The sequence below is a fragment of the Suricata suricatta genome, chromosome 2 (genome assembly GCF_006229205.1).
Source record: "Suricata suricatta isolate VVHF042 chromosome 2, meerkat_22Aug2017_6uvM2_HiC, whole genome shotgun sequence".
Lineage (NCBI taxonomy): Eukaryota > Metazoa > Chordata > Mammalia > Carnivora > Herpestidae > Suricata > Suricata suricatta.
In genome coordinates, this window is record NC_043701.1 from 146,789,917 (window position 1) to 146,797,317 (window position 7,401).

Genomic DNA, 7,401 nt, shown 5'->3' on the forward strand with positions numbered 1-7,401 from the left:
ATATGACTTCCACAATATATTCTTTCTCTCCTGTTCAATTTCCTTTCTCATTACCTCCAGGGAATAAATACGGAATATCTTCAATATCTGAATGTGGAAGGAAAGAGGAAATTTTAGCAGAGGTAACTCTAAGTTGTGGAAGGAGGGGGGTGCAGTATATTATGGGGAAAATGAGCCACTAATGAAAGTAAGGATCGAGAGAGAAATTGAAACACAAAAGCTAGTGGAGGGCAGGTGATCCTATCAGATTTGCTCTGAGATTTTAAAGAACAGGAAATATGTTGAATTAAGGCACTGGCTCTCAATCTTGGCTGAGAGATTTTGAAAACCTGAGAGGTTTTGAAAAACTACAAAAGCCTGGTAGACCTTTGAAGAAGGATCTCTAGAAGTGGAGTCTTGGCATGAGTAGTTTTAAAGTCTCCCAGGGTGATTTGAACAAGCTGGCTGACTTGAGAGCTAGTGTCCTAGTGGGCATCAGAAATAGTTGGAGGGCTCATTAAAACACAGATGGCTGAGGCGCTCTTTACGGCTTTTAATTCAGCTTGTCTTTAGTGAGTCCGAGAATCTGAATTTCCAACAAGTCTCTAGGTGATGCTGCTGCTGCTGATGTGAGGACCACAATTTGAGAACTAGTGTCTTAGAGGAATAAATGCTCACCATTTTTTCAATGAGACCATGTGTGTATACTCAATCTATAGGTTTGCATAGCTGTGTTGTCTCTTGTGTGTATCGGGAAACCGTGTGTGCACATAGGGGTAAAGGGAAAGAGGAAGCCCAAGTAAAGAGGCAGGTTATTTTGTAAGTTCAAATCAGAGAACTGATTTCCGCCTCTGCTTTGCTTTGTGCAAGTTGTGACTGAGGAGCTCTGTTCATTTTTGGTCCTGTCTTACCCTTGAGGAAATGAGCCATTGTCCTCAAAGTCAGGAGACAGAAGTTTGCAAGGTAAACAGTCATCTTTCCTCTCCTCATACAACGAAGGCCTGAGCTGTCCCCTCTGGAGCCAGCAGGCTCTACCTTGAAAGAGACTCAGAGAGCATCCCAGAGCCAGGGGGTGACTGACCAAGGTGCTGAACCTCTTCCTCTCACAGCGGGAGTAGATGCGATCAGGGGCATGGTTGGAAAACCAGACTGGGAGGCTTGAAAGTGAAGGAGGACAGTGGTGAAGTGGGGTCAGAAGACAGGGTGTGTCCTTGGAGATGCCCTTCTGCAGCCCCTAGTCAGTAAATCCTTTCTCCCTGACTCTACACCTCTTAGTTGAGATCAGGGAACTAGGAAACGAGATCAAGTCTCAACTTGTTTCTGTACCTTTATACAGCTCAGCGAGATCCACCTGACACATTAGCCCAAGGCCCAACTCCATCACAGTCTAATGTATGTGTGTGGTCTAGTGAAAATGACGAGGGAAGAGGTTCTCTGAACAGGGTGCAACCTCTTCCTGACAATCCCTCAGGACTCAGCAGAGGCTGGGTTTAAGAAGCCTGTAACCTCCCCTCTTTCCTTCCCCCATCCAAGCCCCAGAGAGAACCAAGAAATTGTTGTCCCCAAGGCAACTTCCCTGGGACAAAAGTAAAAAAAAGCCTGAGTTCCTTAGCTCTTTCCACTTTTTCTGAGTTATCCCTCCATAGGTTAACAAGGGAGCATAATGGGTTAACAAAGAACAATGCCATGAGAAGGAAGGAGGCCTAGAGCCACATCTGGGTACAAAAAGCATTCTGAATTTGTAGAGTATCAGAGAGGATCACATTCAATCACAAGTACCGAAATGCTTTCTGAAATCACACAGATGCACATATGCATATATAAACGTGGGATGTCCTTCCTAGATGTAGATAATTAGAAGCTGACAGTGGTAGGCTGATGTTAACTCAGAAGCTCTCTCTGTTGAATGAAAGAGAGGCTGTCAATAGCATTACAGAACTGGACATGAAACTCACAGTAGCTCTGTTCTGGCAACACCTCTCACTTCACAGCTGCTCTGATTATACAATCTTTTGTTACCTGGGGCCCTGGCAGGGAGTAGAAAGTACCTGACAAAAATTCCATCTGTGTGTCCAGCCATACCCATGCTCTCCCAGGACACTTACACTCATGCTTATTTCTTTTCTCTCTCCCTCTCAACAGAGTCTTCCTATTAGATGTAAAATATGTTTGTCTTCTTTCCCTGCCTAACTTAATCAATATTCACAGCCTTCCTTTTCTGTCTCCCATTCATTCCTCAGCACATTGTTATCCACTCCTGATTCCAAGTACTCTGGGATTTCAAGTCTCCTTTTTTATTGATATGATTAAACACTCCATTCTTCTTGAATTCCCCTTTCCATCTACCTCCCTGGAAGTTTCTTTGCAGACTCTCTTCATGGTCATTTACTACTAAAGTTCTCCAGGCCTGGCTCCTGGTCTTTTTCTCTTCTTGCTCACTACCTGCTGTCTCTCAGGCCTGAGGCTAACTCCTCCATACCCAAGGCTTCAAGTCAACACTCTCTATCAATGTCATTCATCTCTTCCCCTCCCATTCCAGTTTTATTAAGAAATAATTGATCTATGTTGCTGTATAAGGCTCAGGCATACAGTATAATGGTTTGATTTACATATATTGTGAAAAGATTACACAATAGGCTCAACTAACATCCATTTTCTCATGTAGATATGAAATATGGTATTGATATCCAATATTTTATGTATTGTCATATAGAAAATAAAAAGAAAAGAGGGAAAAACTTTTTTTCTTTGTGATGAGAACTCTTTGGATTTGCTCTCTCAATAGATTTCCCACACATCCTGCATCAACATTAGCTCTGGACATCATGTTGGTCATGATATCCTTAGTTCTTACTTATAATGGAAATTTACACCTTTTGACCACCTTCACCAATTCCTCCTCCCCCAACTCTCTACTTCTGGTAACCCCAAATCTGATCTCTTTTTCTGAGTTTGGTTTTGTTGTTGGTGGTTTTTATTTAGATTTCACATGCAAGTGAGATCATATAGTATTTGCCTTTCTCTGTCTCATGTGTTTCACTTAGCGTTTGCCTTCAAGGTCCGTCCATGTTGTTGCAAGTAAAAGAATCCCTCCTCTTTATGGCTGAATGATAGTCTACTATACATATATATACCACAATGGCTTTATCCATTCATCCATTAATGGACACTTACCCTTGTTTCCATGTCTTGGCTCTTGTAAATAATGAACATGGGAATGCAGATAACTTTTCGAGTTAGTGTTTTCACTATCTTTGGCTACATTTCCAGAAGTAGAATTGGTGGATCATATAGTGAATCTATTTTTAATTTGGGGGGAATCCTCCATACTGCTTTTCATGGTTGCTGTACCAATTCACAATCCCACCAATGGTGCACAATGATTCCCTTCTCTCCACATCCACACAGGAATTTGTTTTCTCTTGTCTTCATGATGATGGCCATTCTAACAGGTGTGAGGTAATACATGGCTTAAATTTGCATTTATGGGGCACCTGGGTGGCTCAGTGGTTAAGTGTCCAACTTTGGCTCAGGTCATGATCTTGCTGTTTGTGAGTTCATTGACTTTGAGCCCCGCGTTGAGCTCCGTGCTGTCAGCTCAGAGCCTGGAGCCTGTTTTGGATTCTGTGTCTCCCTCTCTCCCTGCCCCTCCCCTACTCTCTCTCTCAAAAATAAATAAACATTAAAAATCTTGAATTTTCCAGTGAGGTTGAGCATCTTCTCATGTACCTATTGGCCTTTCATATGTCTTCTTTGGAGAAATATCTATTGAGGTCCTTTGCCCATTTTTGATTGGGTTATTTGGGTTTTTTTTGCTGTTGAGTTATAGGATTTCTTTACATATTTAGATAGTAACCCTTTATATGGTTTTAGAATTTTTCCCCATTATATATGCTGTCTTTTCACTTTATTGATACTTTCTTTCACTGTGCAGAAACTTTTTAGTTTGTTGTAGTTCCACATCATTACTGAGACCCATGCCAAGGAGCTTTATTCCTATGTTTTTTTCCAAGTATTTCATGGTTTTGGGTCTTTCATTTAAGTCTAACCCATTTTTAGTTCATTTTTGTGGGTGATGTAAGTTATGGGCACAGTTTTATTCTTTTACATGTGAATGTCCCATTATCCCAGCACTGATTATTATAAGGACTGTTTTTTTTCTATTGCATATTCTTGTCTCCATTGTCAAATATTAGTTGACTATATAGGTCTGGGTTTATTTCTGGGCTTTCAATTCTGTTCCATTGGTTAATTTGTCCATTTTTATGCTGGTACCATACTGTTCTGATGATTATAGCTTTGTACTATAGCTTGAAAACAGGTAGCATGATGCCTCCTGCTTTGTTCTTCTTTTTCAGGATTTCTTTGGCTATTCAGGGTCCTTTGTAATTCCATATAAATTTTACTCATGTTTTTTCTACTCCTGCAAAATATGCCACTGGAATCTTGATAAGGATTACACTGAATAGATAGATGGCTTTTGGTAGTATTGATCCTTTAACAATATTACTTCTCCTAATTCATGAACACGAGATACTTTTCCATTTATTTGTGTATTCTTCAATTTTTTCCATCAATGTCTCACAGTTTTCAGAGTAGAAATCTTTCATTTCCTCAGTTAAATTTATTCCTAAATATTTTTTATGCTCTTGTCAATGAGATCAATTTCTTTATTTCTTTTTCAGAAAATTCATTGTTAGTATATAGAAACACTACTGATTTTTGTGTGTTACTTTTGTATCTTGCAACTTTGCTGAATCGTGGGTTGAATCTTCAGGATTTTCTGTGTATAAAATCATGTCATGGGCAAATAGAGACAATTTTGTTTTTTCCTTTCTAATTTGGATGCCTTTTATTTCTTTTTCTTGCCTGATTGTTCTGGTAGGACTTCTAGAACTATGTTGAATGAGTGAGAATGGGCACTGTTGTCTTGTTCCTGATCCTAGAGGAAAAGCTTTGAACCTTTCATCATTGAGTATGATGTTAGCTGTGGGCTTGTCATATATGGCCTTTATTATGTTGAAATATGTTCTTTCTATGGTTAATATTTATCATGCATGTATGTTGAATGTTCAACATTTGTCTCTTATCTGCCTGAGCCCAGCTCTGTATATCCAACTGCCAATGTGGCATCTCTTTTGGGCAGATCAAAAGCCTTCAAACTACCTGCTCAACAGTTTTTCCATTCAAACTTCAATCTCTGCCAAAACTGCTATCTGAGTGAACCAGCACCAATATCCATCTCTGGCCACAAGCCAGAAACTTTTGTGTTTCCCTTGATGACTCCCTTTCTTCACTACCCACCTAATCTGTCACCAAATTCTGTGCATTGGATCTCCTAAATGGTCTCTTATTTTTTCCATGACCGTCACCCTAGACCAAGCTTCTACTATCTGCCATCTAGACTACCCCTATATCCACCTCACCTCCTTCAAACGAGGAATCTTTTCAAGATGCCGTTTTAACCATTCCACTCCCTTTGCTGAAGCATATCAGGGATTCCCATTGCACTTAGGACAGAGACATGGGTAGTATGACCACTAAATCTGGTCTCTTTCCAGTCTTCCCAACGTCTTCCCATAGCTCCTTCTTGTTTTTCCAGCAGCTTGGGCTTTTCCTCAATTTCTCCAACTCACCTTGTTCCCTTTCATCATAGGACCCTTGCATCAAGTTACTTCTGTCTGAAATATTTCCTGCCTAGTTAAATCTATTCTTAGCTGAAGAGGCAGTTCCTCAAGGAAGACATTCCTAGTTTATTACATCTATTAATGGGCTTCATAAAACTTTATATCCATATCAATCTATATTATAATGCAGCAATCATTTTACATTTGTTTACCATTATTAATTCCTTATTATTTTGATTACATCTTTAAGCTCTACTGTAGTGCTAGCACAGTGCCTAGGACAGAATGGACAGATATTTATTGGAGGAATGAAGGAAGAAAGGAAACAAAGAAGCCTAAAAGGGAGCTAGGAAATGGGAAGAGAATGTATGAATGATTGCTCACATTTATGTTTCATTTGGAATCATTGGAAACAGGCCAGCTCACCACGACATGGGAAGATAGTGTATTTGAATTCACTCATTTATTCAACAAATATTTATATTCATTAAAAATGTACTTTTTCTGATTATGATCATAACTGTTACATTTGGAAACCATGGGAAAAATCCCCAAGGATAAAAGAGAACAAATTCACCTCTCATTCCACAGTCCAATGATAAACTACTGTTAAAATAATTTGGCAGATTTCTGTTCAGGTTTTTTCCATGTATACATAATACCTAGGTAGGATCATTATATAAAGAGACCTCCTTCTTTCTCTTAATGATATATTGTGAACATTTACCTGCATTGTTGAGTTTATTGAACACGTGGCATTTAAATTGCTAAGATACATTCGATTGCATGGAATGCAGTAATTTAGACACCTTTCTACCCATTGTTGGATATTTTGTCTCTTCTGGGGCTAAGAGACAAAATCGGGTAATGAGTTGAATCTGGCACGAGGTGATTTTTGGGAAAACAGGAGGCAGGTTTTTCCAGGTGGCTGAAAAGAACAATTCCTTGTTGTAGGTTGCTGGGCCCTGGGCACATGTCCCCAGAAAGGAACATAATGTCGGTCAATGTAATGAGCAATTTGTCTCGCGGGTATGTGCTCAGAATCCGGGCCTCCTCCCCTCGTGGGTCTGGTCTAAGCACACCTCACTTTCAAACCCTGAGGCAAGGAAACCCCGCGGATCTTGCTCCCACTGGGGGACCGCCCCCGGCCAGAAGCCTAGAGTTCTGTCCACGCGCCGCCACGTGCCAAGAGCAGGGCCCCGCCCCCTCCGACTCCCCGACACGCCCCTCACACTTGGCTCTCAGATGCTCTCCCCGTAGCTCCGCCTCCAGGCGACCTCCGCAAGTCCTCCCAGCCCCAGAGTAGCCCCGCCCCAGACTTCGAGCCCTGCCCCCGCAATCCGGGCCCCGAGGCTGCCCCGCCCCGCGGGCCGTTTGCGAGAGCGCGGGGGCGGATCCCTGCGCGATGACGTGAGCGGGCGTGCGCGGTGACGGCCCGCGTCCCTGTTACTCAGCGGAGCGGCCGCGGCTGGACGACGGGGCCGAGAAAGCAGAACCGCGAGCAGCCCTGGGTAACGGCCGTGGCGAGCGCCTGGACGGCGCCAGTCCCGCCGGCGGGCTTTCCTGTCGCCGTTCGCTGCGTTGCGGGGTGAGTGCAGCGGGTGCCGCAGGGCCGGGGCGGCCGGCGACCCCGCCGTGTTTATGTTATTGTGCCGCCGCCACCGCCGCCGCCTTCTCCTCAGCCTTGACCCCCTCCCGGGAGTGGGGGCGGGAGCGCGCGGCTGCTGGGGGCGCGCGGCGGGCGGGGGAGGCGCGGGAACAATAGCGGCTGGGGAGGCGGGGGCCGGCCAGGGGG

At 43.1% G+C, this 7,401-nt stretch overlaps 1 protein-coding gene across 7 annotated transcripts in view; it reads left to right on the forward strand.

The window, feature by feature from the left end:
• The first annotated feature begins 7,050 nt into the window (after window positions 1-7,050).
• The window catches only part of MAPK8 (mitogen-activated protein kinase 8), a 105,150-nt gene continuing 104,799 nt past the window's right edge, over window positions 7,051-7,401 (forward strand). For all 7 annotated transcript variants that reach the window (XR_003905610.1, XM_029932086.1, XM_029932087.1 and 4 more), the window contains exon 1: window positions 7,051-7,194. The gene's annotated coding sequence lies outside the window, so the exon portion shown is untranslated. The remainder of the gene's footprint in view (window positions 7,195-7,401) is intronic.